The following is a 19,243-nucleotide window of genomic DNA, read 5'->3' on the forward strand; positions in this document are numbered from 1 at the left end:
ATTGTTGTGATCTTAATTATTATTGGTCCTCTCCCTCGGGTCTGTACTGGTATTGTTGTTGTTGCCATGGGGATGGATATTACGATGGTTGTGATGAAAATGTACTGGACGTTTGTGGGCTATTGCTTTAATTGATGATTTAAAAGAAAATGGTATTTTTCATGCTCCGGTGATGTCTGAAAAGTTATATGCTAAGCCCGTTGTCTTTATTTTGGGGCCGATTTGCTATATGTGATTTGACCCATTGGTTGGTATTACTGTTCGCCCGCGTGTTGTGATTTTCTTGATTTTTCCTTTTCCCTAGTTTTTGGGGTTTTTCTTGGTTTTCTTCGTTTCGCTCGAGGTTTAGAAACCTTATACAAACTCCTCGCCTAGTATCTCCTTTGGTTGGTGTATTTTACAAGTAAGGAATGATTAACTTAATTAATTAATTTCATGCAAGTAACTAAATTTATGACGCTGAAGGTTTTAAACTCAATCTAAGGTAATTAAGCAGAAGCATAATTTATTTGTATTTTATAACTAAGAAGATAGGCTGGTTATGAAATTCATATTGGGTCCCAATGAACTAGGCCGGTTCGAACCGTAGGTTAGTTGTGTTTTGGTATTATTTCTCTTTGAAAATTTTTTTTTTTAAATTTCCTGTTGATGTTCTGAGTCCAGAGTTATCTTAATATTATTTCCTTCTCTGATTAAATATATTTATTTACTTCAATAGAACCTGGACGTGTTATTATTGTAGTATTTGAAACCATACAGTGATCGTTATTTTCATTCTTTCCATGGCCTCTGGTCGCTTGTCTTATTTGTGGTAAGTACCTTTTGTGTTGGTTTACCTTTGGATAATTTTGCTTCCACTTGTTGGTTCTTTTTAAACCTATTTTTCTTGTCTTGTTGCTACCTGTGCGGACACTGTGGGGATGGGTGTTTGTGCGGGTCAATATTTCGGGCGATACGCAATTAGAAATAGATACTTTCCTCTATGGACGACGGAGAAGAAAGTGTAAAATTATACTAATAGAAAAAAAAATTAAAATATAAAGAACGAAACAAATTTCTACAAATTAATTGACATATTTGGAAAATATTTTATTTATTCAGAGAAGTATCGAATAATTTCACTCTAACGCTTCTTCCAGTGAGGACAGCATCAATTTATTTTCGCTGCTAGACGTCTCACCTGTGCCATGACTTTCTACTTTCACTGACAATGACACGGTTGAAGTAAGTGTAAATTTTCTAGCATTTACACGAATAATGGGTAGTATATCTAAATCACAAACACATACTCATTACTCAACTGAAGTGTTCATTTTACTTACCATTTTATCACACGATGGATGGCTATAACTTCGACTTTTTAGAGAACGGTTCGTAGTGTCAGATATCTCACAACAGTGGTTAAATATTTTACTAGGCAGGGAGATATCTATTACCAATATGAAAACATAGCTTTGCAAACTGAACGCTACTTGCTCCACGGTTCACGTGTTTCTACAAAAATGTGATGAATAAAGTAACTCTAATTAAATTCTCACGTATCATAAAATACCAACACAATTTAATGCACTGTAGGTAAATGAGCATTTAGAAAATTTATGCACATGCTGTTGTTTGCTGTTTGGGTCATCAGTCGATAGACTGGTTTTGATGCAGGCTTTCATGCCACCCTATTCTATGCCAAGGTAACTACTGACTCTTACATCTACTCTAATTCGTTTGCTATTATAACATTTTGCCCTCTTCTACTATTCTTACTCCTTACACTTCCCACCAAAACAAACTCAACAAGTCCTGGATGTCGCAAGATATGTTCTATCAATCTATATCTCTTTCTGGTCAAATTTCCCGAAATCGTTCCCCTTTCTCCAACTTTATTCAGTATCTGTAATGCGATGTACCATATCACCTCAAGATTATTCTGTAACACCACATTTCAAAAGCTTCTATTATTTTTTCTTTGTGTGCCATTAAGTGTCATATTTCAAAAGATCTCTATAGGTCGACGCCCAGAACAAGTAACGTTTAAAAAAATAATAGCCATATTTCACGACCATTCAGAGCCATGCTCCACAAAAAATGTCTTCAAGAATGCAAATACGGAAAAATTAACTGGCATAAAAGCAATCTTCTAGTTTGACGTATCCATTTATATCGTGATTCTAGCCACATTCCGTACATATTGGCTGGAATTTGAACCACGGCTACCTCGTTACTGAAATAGGATGTTATGACGAACCTTTATTTAATATATTCCCAACTTGTTAGCCAGAGCTCAGTTCTTGATTCCACCACCAGTTTTGAATGGAGTGCACTCATTCGCTACAACTGCGCAATAGCTTAAGAGTCCTTATCTCAGCCATCCTAGAAATAGCTTTCATAAAGGAATACCGGGATAGTGGACGCCTGGTGGCCACACTCGTTAAGGTTTGAAGTGTCTGTGGTCAGACACCGTTGTTAGCCGGTTCGATTCCCGTTGTTGGAAAAAAAATTCCATCATCAGAATGTTGGCCGACAGGGTAGGAAAAGAGGTGGCGTACAATATATAATAATAGATCGTGTGTCCGGCTCCATGGCTAAATGGTTGGCGTGCTGGCCTTTGATCACAGGGGTCCCAGGTTATATTCCTGGCAGGGTCGGAAATATGAACCATAAAGGTCGATTCACACATCTCCGGGACGTGACGGCGCTTTCCGTGACGTGACGGCATCTTCCGTGAAAATAAAATATCGTCGCCATGTAAATGAAGGGATGAGTTCCAACACTTCCGTTGACGTCATTCGCCATGACCTTCAGTGCTTCTCCGTGATCCGTGCCGGCAATACGTATTCGCTCGCCAACGATATTTTCTTGTTTTCACGGACGTGATTTCTCTCTTCCCGCCTTTCTGCTTCTCTGCTTTCTTCGAGTACTGAGGTTATCTCTGTATGTTTGAACTGTTTTTTACCTCCCAAAATGAAGGACGAACTGCTGATTGAATTAGTCAAGGCACACTATTTGCTATATAATTGAGCTGATTCGAAATATATGGATAGTGGTTCGAAGAAGCGTGCATGGGACGAAATTGGCGAGAATATGGAAGCTGAAGGTAGGTAACTAACATTTTTTGCTTTTAAGATTAAGAAAATCAGGCACCGACTTTGGCGCAGCAAGGCATTTTCTGCCCTCAACCTAAAAAGTCAGGGGTGTTAAAAATTAACCAAGAATTTCATTTATTTAATTTTTCAAGTAATTATTATTTAATTTTTCAAGTACAGTAATTGAAAGCAAATGTAGTGTATCCGTGAAATTTTACTTCGTCGTCCTTCAAGCACTTATATAGAGTAGAAAACTCTCTTTCCTTACCCCTGCGTTTCTATATAGCATGAACCCACTGTTTCTTCCTCTCTTTCTCCTCTTCAAGATTATAGCTGTCATTAACAGTTCATCATCGCTAAAAAAACTCATCATGGAACACTTGATTGCCGACTTATAACTGCACGGAACTGACGTGAAATATTCATGTCGGAAAGGACGTATACGGATACGGAGAGCGCCGTCACGTCCCGGAGATGTGTGAATCGACCTTAATTGGTTAATTTCACTGTCGTCGTCATCACCATTTCATTTCCATAACGACCGCGCAGGTCGCCTACGGGTGTCAAATCAAAAGACCTGCATCTGGCGAGCCGAACTTGTCCTCGGACATTCCAGGCACTAAAAGCCATACGCCATTTGCTCTAGATCGTGTGCAAAAAGCCTGGGTTCACTTCGCGTCGTCATCAGAAAGTACTTGTACGTTGAGAAGACTTTAAAAATATTTCTTCCACCTGTCCAGTGATTCTGTGGGATCTATTATGAGTTCACCAAAACACTATTCATGTCCTTTCTCCCCCCCCCCCCCTTCCTAAGATTCTTTATTACTGTCCAGAAAGGTTCCCTGTCGCTTGACCTAGACTTTTCAGGTTTTTACCGAAATCTTCCCACTACTTCTTGTCCTAATTCCTCCAGCATCCAAATCTACCCACATCATTCGCTCATTTACGTGCCTAACAGAAACAATGCTGCGTACAGTAGTATACCCCAACACTCTGCCCTTCACTTTTTAACATTCGTTATGATTACTTTATGATCTCCTATCTCTTCCCCGTTATCTCCCATTACACGAATATCGTTAACTCCTAACACATCCAGAAGCATTCGTTTTGCTAACTCAGCCAGTTCTACTTTCTATCTTCCATAGGCTTCGTTGATATTACGAGCTCCTCTATCGAGTTCCATTCCCTTCGCCAAGTTGTTTCCAAGTAGTCCTCACCTGTCAAATGGAAGTGGGACTCTGTTACTCCCTAAGGTCCGAGGCTTGTTTAAAACATTCTGAGCGTGCTCGGTAAAAATTCTATGAAGCAGAATACTACCCTAATCACACGTAGTCCCAGAGAGAATCTCTCCTCTAACGGGTTAGGGGCCACCGATGAATTGTGATATTGTTAGAATTGATAGGTTACTGGAGAAGAAAACCGTGGGTACCTTCTCGTAGAGTCCATGGACATCCTGAGCACCAATGGAGATTTTTAAATTATACGCAAAAGGAAAACTACCCTTTTATTAGCAAAACCACACGCGAAGAAGTGTAATTCCGCTAGTTATAAATACATTTATCAGTACAAATACTACAGACATACAGATTTTACATGCACAAAGTAAAAGAGACTGTCAGCAACAATACTCAATATCCTTCTGTTGTTTGCATTGTCATACAAACATGTCCTATTTTCGAATATTTTTGCACTGGCCTCGCTATAATTTTCACTTTGTAGAAACAAGACTGAAGATTTCAACATAAAACGAAGGACCTCTGGTGTACATTAGATGGTTCCCTGATGTTACATCAAGAATGTATCCACAATTGGTGTCTTGTTTCCTTTCATTTACTTTTGCACCATTGTGGCCGTCTCTGTGCTAATGCAACTAAACGTTACAAGAAACAAGCTTCCAGTACAATCGCTGCTGGAATTACACCAAGGTGCTGGCAGGAAATGTTTAGTCGGAAACGTCGTTTAATCGACCGATTATATCATTACAATAATTAAGAAGCTCCTTGAATAAGTAGCAGGACAATGAAGGCAGCTAGCCCAACATCCTGGGTAGAATCTGCGACGCTGAAAATTCAGTCCAACAAGCCCGGCTTGTCATGCTTATTGAGTTAAAACAACGCCAAAATAATGGATGTCCATGAAGTTTATGATTAAGGATTTTCATATAGAGACATGTTTTCAGTAAATTATGTCTTGTGCCGTGTTGGTTTATGAATAGACTAACTGGTTATAATGGATCGTTCGTGAAGAGCCAGTAGCTGCATTCTGACCTATTCATAGGTTTATGGTTCAGTTAAACGTGATTCATCGAGTGAGTTGGTCATGCAGCTGTGAGCTTGCATTCGGAAAATAGTAGGTTCGAAGCTCACTGTCGGCAGTCATGAAGATAGTTTCCGTGCTTTCCCATTTTCACATCACGCTGTACCTTAATTAAGGTTACGGCCACTTCCTTACCACTCCTAGCCCTTTCCTATCCCATCGTCACCCTAGGACCTATCTGTGTCTGTGCGACGTAAAGCAACTTGAGAAGAAAAACATGTGATTCTTTTTCGGGAATGCATGTATGATTCGTTAAGGATTGCTACTGAGAATACTTACTTAATTTGATAACAGTGAAAATTCACCAGTTATATCTAAAGTCAATCAGTGGAATCAATCAACAGTACTGTATTTCATACCGAACAACCACTAGTTTCCATCATAATTTTGAATGTGTTGCAGCTACTGCCTTGTGACTTGCTTATATGTGTCCTAGCGAACTCTCCAATTCACTAGAGAATATATACTGTACTTTCCTCAGCTTATTCCAGACTTCTCCGCTGCCTCTGGAGCCAACCTAGGAAGAAAATAGAACCTCGACATAACCTTTTCGTGTTCAGAGCATAAGCTTGGGGTGTAGCCATTTTAGAGCGCTTCAACCTGCTTGACGTATTAATAATATGCTTATTTAAATTTCATTAAAGCATTTATATAATATAGAAATACTCGGCGTGTTAGTAAGTTTCATTGTTAGTACAAAAGTGAATACTCTATATTTTATGGAATTACGAGATACTATGAAGTCCTGTAAACATTGAGTGAGTGAATGTGTGTGCCAAATTTCAAATCAATCTAATCTTTAAGGAGAGGAAAAGAATCGTAGCCTTGTAGATAAGAATATTGTACATTGGACGAGTCTCACAAGAGAGCGAGATACGGTGATGTTGGCGGTCTCACGCTTGAAATGAGATGTTATCGATTTTGCATGAAGAAGTCTATGATCGTCTTTGTACGATGCGCGACTCAATTTGATGTTGGGTAGAAAAGGCGAAGCAAAAAGAAAGAAAGAGCATGGTCCTATTACGTTAATGTGTTGGGTGGTAAATAAGAAGAGTTTAGAAATATGTTGAGGTTTGGCATTCACAGACAATGTTTCATACATCCTAAACGCTGTAGCAGCTGGAGGGATTTGATGGTTTCCCTTTACATGCGCATTTCATCAGTTTCCTCATGAATACCTATTCTTGATGCAAATTTAGAGCATTTCTCACCCGTACCTATTTCTTGTACCTGAACTGGAATCCATATTACATTTTGCGCTCTTCTGATCAGCCGTATTAGTGGTATATACATTTAATTTCTTTAATATTTAGTGTAAAAACCTAAACTTGATTTTATGGTATGTAGAGTTTTAAAACCCAGTGACCATTACAACGTACTTAGTATTTTTTAAACACTTTTTCTAATGCTTCATCTTCGTTTACAACATTTTGAAAGGCTTGTAAGTGTTCATGTACTTCTTTGTTTCTGCTTTTGGTGATCGTATGTTGTGTGACACCGATTTTTAATTTTTTTAAATTTATAATTTGCTTTACGTTCCCCCGTTACAGATAGGTCTTATGGCGGCGATGGGATAGGAGAAACCAAGGAGTGGGAAGGAAGCAGCCATGGCCGTAATTAAGGCACATCCCCAGCATTTGCCTGGTATGAAAATGGGAAACCACAGAAAACCATCTTCAGGGTTGCCGACAGTGGGGCTCGAACCCACTATCTCCCAGATGCAAGCTCACAGCTGCGCGCACCTAATTGCACAGCCAATTCGCCCGGTGATATAGAAACAAAGATAATTGAAGCTTTATAAATATGGTACTACAGAAGAATGCTGAAGATGAGATGTGTAGATCGGATCACAACTGAAGAGATGTTGAATAGAGTTCGTGAGAGGAGAACGATATGGCAAATCGTGACCAAAAGAAAGAATAGTCTGAGAGAACACATCATGAGACATTGAGAACTTCCTAAGTTACTTTCTGCAGGAAGTTTAGGGGATAAAAACGGTATATACCAAGGCAAGAATATGTCAAACAGAGTACAGTAGAAGTAGGATGAAGTAGTTGAAGTAGTTAATTAGAAATGAAAATGGTAATAAGGTTAGGGTGCCATGGAGTGCTGCATCAAACCAGACCATGAAAATATTAGTCTATTAAAAACCGAACATAATGACTAAATGAAAGAATAACTGAACAACAGCTTGCAAATCTGGCTGTGCATGCTCTAGGTGAGGCAATCCTATTCTTCTTAGGAAAGTTTGCCAAAGATCCCATGGGTACCGATTAGGTCTCTAACTTACAAGTAAATATGGAATATATCGATTTCAGCTCCTTAATATCTGGATATATTTTTAAGACTGTTTTGAGGAACATTTCTCTTTTTTTTTTTTTTTTTTTTTTTTTTTGCTATTGGCTGTACGTCGCGCCGACATAGATAGGTCTTCCGGCGAGATGGGATAAGAAAGGGCACGGCCGCTTCCCTTCCACCCCTGGCACTTTCCTTTCCGTTCGTCACCATAAGACCTATCTGTATCGGTACGACGTAAAGCACCTTGTAAAATAAAAAAAATAATAGATATAAGATTTTCTAAACCATTTTATCCACAGGTATACTGGGATTATGACAATCTTTTATAATAGCAAAAGTATGAATCACAATTATTTAGTTGGTTCTTTCTTTCTTTCTTTCTTTCTTTCTTTCTTTCTTATCTGCTTACCCTCCAGAGTTGGTTTTTCCCTCAGGCTCAGCGAGGGATCCCACCTTTACCGCCTCAAGGGCAGTGGCATGGAGTGTGAGACATTGGGTTGGGGGATACAACTGGGGAGAATGACTAATACCCCAGACGGCCTCACCTGCTATGCTGGACAGGGGCCTTGCGGGGGGATGGAAAGATTGGAAGGGATAGACAAGGAAGAGGGAAGGAAGCGGCCGTGGCCTTAAGTTAGGTACCATCCGGGCATTTGCCTGGAGGACAAGTGGGAAACCACGGAAAACCACTTCCAGGATGACTGAGTTGGGAATCGAACCCACCTCTACTCAGCTGACCTCCCGAGGCTGAGTGGACCCCGTTCCAGCCCTCGCAGCACTTTTCAAATTTCGTGGCAGAGCCGGGAATCGAACCCGGGCCTCCGGGGGTGGCAGCTAATCACACTAACAACTACACTACAGAGGCGGACTATTTAGTTGGTATGTGCTATTTTTGTTGTGAAGATTTGTGGAGTTTTATACAAATATGATGATACTTGCTAAACCACAGACATTCCTATAATGCTAGATTATTTCCTCTTTTGTTATGGTTTAACGTCACCCAAACTCAGACAGGTTTCTTGGCAATGACGTAACAGGAATGGGTTGAGAATGTGAAGGAAGCGACCGCGGCCTTTATTGTAGTACTGCACATCATTTTCCTGTTGCGAAAACGGGAAATCACGAAAAACTGTCTTAATGCCTGCCAGTAGTGGGATTCGAACCCAACATCTTCCGAATGCAAGCTAACAGCTGCAAATCCCGAAACACGCAGTCAACACACTCGGTATTTAAAAATGATGTAGACTTTTCAGTGTTTTCTATTTAATTCTACTCTTATGGCTCATGCAAGACGGATTAAACTGAGGACCAAACAGTCACTGCTTTAACCAAAAAATGTTTGAAATCTTTGTTGGAAGATATCACAGTAATTATCTTTAAAATTCTGATTTCTTTCATTTAGGGGCATCTATAAGGAGAGAAGGAAGAGACAATGTAATGCAAAGAATGTTGAAAGGTATTCATTGTAGAACTACTACTATTTTTATGATGATGATGATGATGCTTTGAATGTATTCTTCAGTTACTAACAGTATTAAGATACGCCCTAATATTTTCATAAAATATGTTCTTTATCGAGTCTATAAATTATGAGACTGTGTTCTATTTTATTAAATGCGGTATCTGTTAAATTTAAAGCGAATTCTCCCGTAACAGGTCCTTCTACTATTCAACCATGGAATGCGAGTATGTAACAACTGCAATTCTCAGTTGATATGATTATTATTATTATTATTATTATTATTATTATTATTATTATTATTATTATTATTATTAACAATAGCCAAACCCTCTGGCACAAGCGTCACTTCAATTGTCTTGTCCTGACAAAACGACTGCTGCCCAGTCAAATGGTCTATAGATGTCGGAGTGTCATATGGTCAACCTGCCAATGTGACGTATTGGTGGGCTTTCTTCTTGGTTACTCTCATATTAGACAGCTCCTCAGTTGAGCTCTGGCTGAATTCCAACCCAGTCCTCAAAATCAACCCCATAACGCACAGACTTTCTAGAGCAGAGCCGCTATCTCACTGTTAGATAACTCCTCAACAGTTAGGCTGAGCAGACCTCGAGTCAGCTCTCAGATCCTGGTAAAAATCCCTCATCTGACCGATAATTGAACCCGGTTGCCCCCGGTAAGACACAGGCTCCCTATCCCTAAATCACGGGCTAACCATTCCAGCCCTCAGTTGGATTAAAAATCCTTTTATTAGCCGGGAAGTAAGCTACCTCTACAGCATAAGGTTGGCTTGTTATTATTACTGTTATTAGAGTGGAGTGTTGCTGCAGTGGTCTAGCCACTTATCTACCAATCCAAGTGTCTTGAGTTCTAGTCCCTCTGACCTCAGGAAGGATTTTCTCCAGAACTAGCATCTGACAACAGAAATGACATTCATTCATAAATCTATAGAAAAAGCCCTGAATTTAACTACGATCCTCCTTCGATCCCCGATAAACATGGGAAGTTGTGCTGAAAAGTTATTATTTTCACGTTATTTCAGCTGGCTTCTCTGGGCTTTGATCTGTGCCAAGTGCTTCTTCATTTGTTGCCAGTGCTGCTCTTTTCTTTCCTCCGTTCACGTCTTTCCCGTCTTCAATTTTGTTTTCTCCTGATTGGATTGCTTTCTTGTATGTCTTCTAAGTGATTCCCATCTCATGTAGATCCCTTTTCACCTCCTTCAACCAAGCTGGCTGGGTCTTATTATGGTTAAAATTGGTAAGAGATTCCGTTCTATAATCGCGTGGGTTTCATTCTTAGCAAGTGGCCATAAAATGCACATCTCCTTCTCCGCATGACATCAGAGATCTTCTGGACATGGGCATACAGCTCATGCTTATGCCGACGTCTATATTCTTCTTTATCTTTAATGGGGTCAAGATTTTCCTTAAGATCTCTCCCTTTATTTTCCAACTTTTCTACCGAGCTCGATAGCTGCAGTCGCTTAAGTGCGGCCAATATCCAGTATTCGGGAGATAGTAGGTTCGAACCCCACTGTCGGCAGCCCTGAAAATGGATTTCAGTGGTTTCCCATTTTCACACCAGGCAAATGCTGGAGCTGTACCTTAATTAAGGACACGGCCGCTTCCTTCACAGTCCTAGCCCTTTCCTGTCCCATCGTCGCCATAAGACCTATCTGTGTCGGTGCGACGTAAAGCAACTAGCAACTTTTCTATCAGACCTTTCTTGTTCATATCAAAACATTCCACATTATTATTATTATTATTATTATTATTATTATTATTGTTTCGTTTCGGCCAACTAAGGACCACGTCATTTCAACTGTTTCCCTTGAGCTTTAATGCTGGTCCAGTACTCCTTCATTCGTATACGGTGTTGCTCCTTTCGTTCTTCCGTCCATGCCTTTCCAGTTTTCATCTTCGGCTTTGGTAGGAAACTCTGATGTTCTTGGAGTTTTTTCTTAAGTGAGACACGCTCCTGGATATCTTCAAATGAGATCCCAATCTCCTGCAGATCTTTCTGAACCTCACTGAACCATGCCCCCTTTGCCTTTTTCTCTTGGAGGAAAGTGAAAATGCGGTTGGTTAACCGTGTTGAATTCATTCGGGCCATGTGTCCATAAAAAGTAATCCTCCTTTTTCGCATCTCATCAGTTATTTTCTCCACATGCGAGTACAACTCCTGGTTGTGACGTCTCTTAAACTCGCCGTTGTCTTTGACTGGACCTAAGATTTTTCTCAAAAACTTTCTTTCCTTGGCCTCCAATTTCTCCATCATGCCTTTTTTGTTCATGGCGAGACATTCCGCAGCATATAGGGCCTCTGGCCGGATAACAGTGCAATAGTGTTTGATTTTTGCATTCAGAGATATAGATCTTTTGTTATAGACATTTTTAGTCAGATGGTAAGCCATTTCCATTTTATTCATGCGTGAAGAAACGGCTTCTTTTTCGGACAAGTTAGGTTCTATCCATTCACCAAGATACTTAAATTTTTTAACTCGCTTGACTTTTCCGTGAGTCCCTTCTCGCTCACTTGGCGCCAGTTTGATGTTTGTGATGAATTTCGTTTTCTCAAAGGAGATTTGGACGCCCGCCTTTGCAGCTTGTGTTTGAAGCTGGTTGATCTGCTTCGTGGCCACATCCAAGGAATCAGCGAAAACCGCGAGATCGATGATTTAGATTCTAGATAAAGATACGTACAACCACATAGAGCGGAAGAAAGAGTACAGTAACATATATTTACAGTGCGGTATTGTTAAATGTATACAATGGCATTTGCTAAGTATATTTTGCTGATAATTATATTAACGCTTAAGCTATTTATTCATTTCTTACCGAGCTCGATAGCTGCAGTCGCTTAAGTGCGGCCAGCATCCAGTATTCGGGAGATAGTGGGTTCGAACCCCACTGTCGGCAGCCCTGAAGATGGTTTTCCGTGGTTTCCCCATTTTCACACCATGCAAATGCTGGTAATGTACCTTTAAGGCCACGGCCGATTTCTTTCCACTCCTAGCCCTTTCCTGTCCCATCGTCGCCATAAGACCTATCTGAATCGGTGTGACGTAAAGCAACTTGTATTCATTTCTTTACTAAAAAGCAGAAATTGTGGATAGACGAGGTCATAAAGCGATCAACTCTACATCGCAGTTTGGAAGAGAGACCACTGTAGAGCTATAAAGTGTATCTCAGTTATACAAGGGATATGTTTTGTCTTGATAAGTATGCCCACCACCGAATGCAAGTCTCCCCCTTTTCGCCTCGGTTATAAAATTCAAATGTTCTGAGTTTGCGGTGCGTACTCAACCTCCTCCTTTTTTATTTTAATAAAAGATGCTGGATATAGCACCTACATTTATCACGAATGATATAGTTTTATGGCAGAAAAAGAAATATGCTCAATATACTTGAATAATGTTTTCACTTACTTCATACTATATAATATTAACGTTCTTTGTTATAAAATATATCCAGATCTTCAACGCTGGAAGAAGACTCCCAAAACAGATAAATATTACTAAAGACTTATTTCTCTTGGGTTAAATTATTGTTATTATTATTATTATTATTATTATTATTATTATTATTATTATTAAAATTACGCCGTTGACGACTATGTCTTCATGGCAGACTGTGCTGCAAGCTCTGATATCTTGGAACTCGAAATGAGGTACATTGAGCATGGTGCGAAAGCAATTCTACGATACCGTGATGTCAGCTGCAAAGAAACGTAAGAGGATTTTATGTCAGACAGGGAAAACAAAACTGGGACAGGTGGATCATTTCATGGTTTTTTTTTTTTTGCTAGTTGCTTTACGTCGCACCGACACAGATAGGTCTTATGGCGACGATGGGACAGGAAAGGCTTAGGAATGGGAAGGAAACGGCCGTGGCCTTCATTAAGGGGACAGCCCCAGTATTTGCCTAGTGTGAAAGTGGGAAACCACGGAAAACCATATTCAGGGCTGCCGACAGTGGGGCTCGAACCCACTATCTCCCGGATGCGAGCTCAAAGCTGTGCGCTCCTAACCGCACGGCCAACTCGCCCGGTTTTTCATGTATTTAGGATGCGTATTTCACCAAAGTGATGTTAATGTAATGTCGTGTGGTCTCCGAAGAGGCCTGATGCAGATATTTCTATTTGACGTCGTGGGCGACATGCGCGTCTGGGTTTGTTGTGATGGTAGGGAGGGGATGAAACCCGGTGTCATCTCATAGTATGCTCGTGTCGAATAATACCAAGGGATCTGCTCAAAGCTTAACGTCTCCATCCGACGGATGCATCTCTAACAGAAGCGTCATATGCCCTCACTGCTGAGAGGTCTGGAATTGCACCCAGCTTTTGGCAAGTAATCTAGTGATTCGAAATTGTATACCACGACTTCCCCTATCATCCCGGCCAATATGGTGAATTGTTTTCGACGAAAGGGAGTCGAACGGGTTAACCACGGTATCGTCCACTTCAGTAGCGTAACGATTAGCATTATTAGCTGCCATCCTCGGGGGCCCAGTTTCAACTTCCGGTACTGCCAGCAATGCAAGATTGGCAGGAGGGGCTGGTGCTATTTACCACACCTCCATTTAGGGTGTGCCTGAAAAGGCTTCCCCACCTTAGGATGAGGACACGAATTTACTTTACCCCGTTATCAGCCACCAGACAGGCTAGCATGGTGACATAGCCTCCATATAAAATCGAATCACCGCATAAAAATATCTAATGCAATGAGTTTACAGTTGCGATCAACGGTTAGAAAGAAGTGTGCTAACAGACGAAATTACAACGAATATGTACAGTGTGTAGTGTATTTAGACTTGAGACTTAAACCAGTGACTATGTTCATGAGCGAATGGACGGATGCTATTGCACTGTCTTCCGGATAGGTCTCAGATGGGATCCATTTTCGGCACTGCTAAAGAGAAATAAAGTAACCCACACGTTTTCGAAGCCTGTTGTTACGGGAAGAACCAGGAAACCCAATGTCGGCATTGCTAAAGTGAAGAAAAGTGGCCCTTGTACACGTGGTTGTGTCCCATTTGCGACCACTGTAAAATTATCAGCAGCCTATCCGGGTTTTCCAACGTCCATGCAGCTGGGTGACTGCTAATTAGGGCGTACTCCACACAACCTCGCTCTCTTGAAGGTTTTTTGAGATAATATTACTCTCTAGTTTTTAACATACTGTAATTATTCCAGCAGTCCGGCTCCATGGCTAAATGGTTAGCGTGCTGGCCTTTGGTCACAGGGGTCCCGGGTTCGATTCCCGGCAGGGTCGGGAATTTTAACCATCATTGGTTCATTTCACTGGCACGGAGGCTGGGTGTATGTGTTGTCTTCATCATAATTTCATCCTCATCACGACGCGCAGGTCGCCTACGGGTGTCAAGTCGAAAGACCTGCACCTGGTGAACCGAACATGTCCTTGGACACTCCCGGCACTAAAAGCCATACGCCATTTCATTTCATTATTCCAGCTGTAGACATCCATCGTTGATGTAGCGTTTGTTATGTTGATATCTGCGTGCTTACTTGCGACATGCAGGTCATTGAGACGAATAAAGGCAAGCCTTGTGCTTTATATAATGGATACATTTACAGAAATTTACGGAAAAATTAGAGATGTTTGGTGACATGGGTTTTTTATAGCTGGCTTTACATCGTAACGACACAGATAGGTCTTATGGTGACGATGGGATAGAAAAGGGCTAGGAGTAGGAAAGAAGCGGCCGTGACCTTAATTAAGGTACAGCCCCAGCAATTTTTTGCTTGTTGTGAAAATTGGAAACCAGGGATAACCTTCTTCAGCGCTACCGACAATGGAATTCGAACTAACTATTTCCCGAATGCAATCTCATCTTTTCGCGCCATCATTATAGATGTATCATTTTTCAACTTATTTTAATCTAAATATCTTCTTAACATTAAGTTCTAGCATCTTGTACATTTAATTAGAGCGTGCAGACAAAAATTATCATTTTATTTATATAGGTGAAAATAGGCTGAGTGGCCGCGCGTTTTAGCGCGCTACAGCTATGGACCCAAGCTGTGCATTCTGGAAACGTGTGGGTTCGAATCCCACCGTCGGCTGTTCTCAGAGTGGTTTTCTGTGGTTTAATATTTTCACTTCCAGGCAAATGCCGGTACAGTTCCTATTCATAGACCAGAGCTGATTCCTCCCACCCCTTACCCAATTTCATACACCATAACTCATTTCTTCTTCCTTAGCTCCTCGACTGAGGTTGGTGCCAGGAAGGCCATACGGCCATAAAAATATCCCGTATAAATTAATCTCATGTCATCCCGACCCGGTATCAAGAAACGAGACTAAGGGGTAGACATACATGCAGATATATGAAAGTACCAAACCAAACCAAACCCCATGGCACTACAGCCCTTGAAGGGCCTTGGCCTACCAAGCGACCGCTGCTCAGCCCGAAGGCCTGCAGATTGCGAGGTGTCGTGTGGTCAGCACGGCGAATCCTCTCGGCCGTTATTCTTGGCTTTCGAGACCGGGGCCGTTATCTCACCGTCAGATAGCTCCTCAATTCTAATCACATAGGCTGAGTGGACCTCGAACCAGCCCTCAGGTCCAGGTAAAAATCCCTGACCTGGCCGGGAATCGAACCCGGGGCCTCCGGGTAAGAGGCAGGCACGCTACCTCTACACCACGGGGCCGGCTATATTTTGAGCAGCTGTTTATTTAACGTGTCAGTATGATGTTTGAACAGTTTGAGCATTATTTAAGCAGTAATTTAATATTGTCCCCTATTTTATAAGAAAGTGTAGGTTAACTGTTAAGTTTGAGATGAGCTACAATTGCTTCAAGAAGGCTAGCACTATCGAAGAAGCAAAGTGTTACAGCAAAATCCTTTGTTTTGACATTGGAAAGTGTAAAATTCAACGGTTTTAATACGTCCATCTTTTGTCCTACTTCTTAAAACTCATTTAACCGTCTTTACACCCACAGCCATCTAGTAACTCTAAAAAATAAAAGGTTCATTTGAGTCCTGTTTATTCTCTACCAGTCCCGATATTAACGCATCAGTCTCAAACGGTAAATATAAGTACTTTAATGAGTTTCGCCCTTGCTGGCGAGTTGTAGTATTTACAGTGCACTATGTCTTCTGGTAGGGGCTATATCAAATTTGTTACTTTCATTGACCTGTTTCAGTCTCATCCTTGGCTTTGACAATATGAAAGTGACTGAGGTATGAGTGATGCTAGTAATACCATTGCTTATGCAGCCAGTCCCTGTTATGAATGGTGTGAAAATATCGCTCATAGGGTCGGTTGGTGCATGCATTTCAGTGGGCTTGGCAGACTGATATGTAATAGCAGCGGCTGGCTCGGTGAGGAAAGCAACGGGAAACTACCTCACTGCGCATTTCCCTTGTACGCCTCTTCAGTGACGTCTAGGCTATTTATGACAGCTGTTGCCGGAGCTGCAGAGGATCAAACCAGCCTTCGGCCTGAATACCCAACATACACACAACCTACGATTCGTAAGAATCCCAGTATGTAGTTTCGCCAGTTAAACCCGTCACAAATAAATCAGTCTTGTATTCTACCTGAGTGATCGCAAATGAGACTGATCGCAAATGGGACGACACCGTACACATTCTGAAAGTCTGCCCTTTCGGGAATAACTGTGGAACCACCATCATCGGGTGAAGGAGTAGGTTCACAGCTTAGCTAAGAACTGGTTACCTTGGCGTGCTGACATAGGCTAATCAGTGTCCAGGGGGGTAGGGCGGGGGTTTCAATTAATAGCTTCGTTATTTACCCTGTCATCAGAACGTAAACGAACGAACACCAGCATGCAAACGCACCTGAATTAACTTTTTTAAATTTAAAAAAAAAATTCGTAAAGGGCACCTGAGCCATAGGTCATACTGGTACAATACATATCTGATATACAGTACATGTAGCAGAATTAGGAGATAACATAGAATCTTAAATGTTTTACATGAGAATAAACGTAAAGTGAGTTAAACTCATTATAGAGGTACGATACATTTAACGTATAGGCCTACATATTACATAGTCAAGATATCTCAGATGTTCATAGCATATTGTATAAATATTTTACAAGTTTCTGCTTAAATACAGTAAATGAAGCAGCCTGTCGAATATGTTCAGGAAGTGAATTGTACACATGTACTGAGTAATACCATACAGATTTGTTGCCATATTTAGTTGAGTTAATTAATTCAATGTGGATTTTATTGATACCTCTTGTATTGTATGAATGTATGTCAGAATTTGTCACACATAAAGTATTGGAGTGAGCCAGATTTAACAATTTATAGACCATCGCAGCTGAAGCTTTCTGACGTAAAGCCTCAAGTGGAAGAACATTACAATGTTTGTAGAGATAAGCTGTTGGTGTCAATGTAGGTAGCTTAAACAGTATTTTTAATGCTGTCTTGTGTAGGATTTCAACAGTCTGAAAGAGCTCTTTACTGCAACATGCCCAAATATGCACCATATAAAGTATATGACTTTGAATAAGAGAGTGATAAATATTTTTTAGTAGAGTGATAGTAAGTTTGTATTTAAGTCTGTTAAGAACGCCAATTGCTGGTGTAATTTTATTACAAATCGCCTGAACCTGATCACTACAAGAGAGGAATTCGTGAAGAATTAATCCTAGGAACTTTGTCGCCCTAGCTCTAGGTATTTTGCAGTTATAAATTTTGAGTGTAATATCCAGAGAAAGCCTGCATGCTGCTTTAGATATAATTTGTTTTAGTCAGATTAATAGTTAGACGATTTACAAGAAGCCAATTCTGAAGTAAAGTAATATCGGACTGCATCATGATTTCGAGGTTATCCGGAGAAGTGTCCGTGTAAAACAGGTTAGTGTCGTCAGCAAATAGAGACAATCGTCCGTACAATTTTAGTAATCCTATATCATTCATAAATATGAGGAAAAGAATGGGACCTAGTAATTAATTATACATCTTAAAAGCTACAGAACAAATGAACAAATGGACATAAAAAATATGAAAAAGAAATGATTTTGGAAGCGCTTATTTTATTCGCAGAGATTCGCAGACTTAACACTGAAAGCCTTAACAGTATATGATTAACATAATTATATGTACTTATGACGTTTATTTATTAACAATATGATATAGAAACACGATCTTAGCAACTATTTATTTACATAATTTAAAAGAGTAAACGGGTATATTCACATTGACGGCCGTTGCAATGATTAGATAAATTATACAACTTTTGTACAATTTAGGGTGCACATAGTATTCTGTATACTGATGAACGAGAAGATGTGTAACGACAACATTGTTGTGATGTGCGATACCTAGGTCGAGTCATAAGTCATAGCAACTTTTTTTTCTCGCGAATAGGAGGCAACACGGAAAATCTAAGATATGCATTTGGAAACGTACGGTATGTACTTGCGTATGATGCCACTAGATGGTGTATGTAAACAACAGTGTGGGTCTAAGCATGCCCCCAAGTTCAGTGTGTGAGTGAGAGCGTCACAATATGGAAATCATCAAGCAGGAGCAACAATCGTATATTAAAATAGCACACTATCAATGCAGTTTATTACAATTCCTTTTTGTTGAATCAATTGCGCCGTGCAGTGCGAACCAAATGACCAGATCTGTTGGACAACGCCATAATCCTACACGATAACGCGACAGCTCACACAGCAGCCATCGTTCAGCGTCGCTTACAACGGTGGTGATGGGAGGTTCTTCCACATTCGCCTTATTCGCCTGATCTGAGCCCCAAAGTCAAGAAGCCATTACGTGGACAACGGTTTGCTTACAAAGAGGACATCGTAACAGCATTTCGGAGAGAGGTGTCACACTTTAGCGATACACATGCACCGAATGATATTCAGCGCCTGCCCCACCGTTGGCAACGCACAGTGGAAACTTGGGTGATTATTTCGAAGGTCTGTAACCAGTGGAGACCTGTCCTTTTTACGTAGTCTTGTGTATTTGCTGTCTACACCATAATACAACAATGTTTACCAATGGCCTGCGTTCTGCCACTTTCCTACGAGAATCTCCTGAAGTCAGAATTTGTCTTCAGGCAGTATGCATTAGTACATGCCCTAG

This window comes from Anabrus simplex, chromosome 1 (genome assembly GCF_040414725.1).
Source record: "Anabrus simplex isolate iqAnaSimp1 chromosome 1, ASM4041472v1, whole genome shotgun sequence".
In the NCBI taxonomy this organism is placed as follows: domain Eukaryota; kingdom Metazoa; phylum Arthropoda; class Insecta; order Orthoptera; family Tettigoniidae; genus Anabrus; species Anabrus simplex.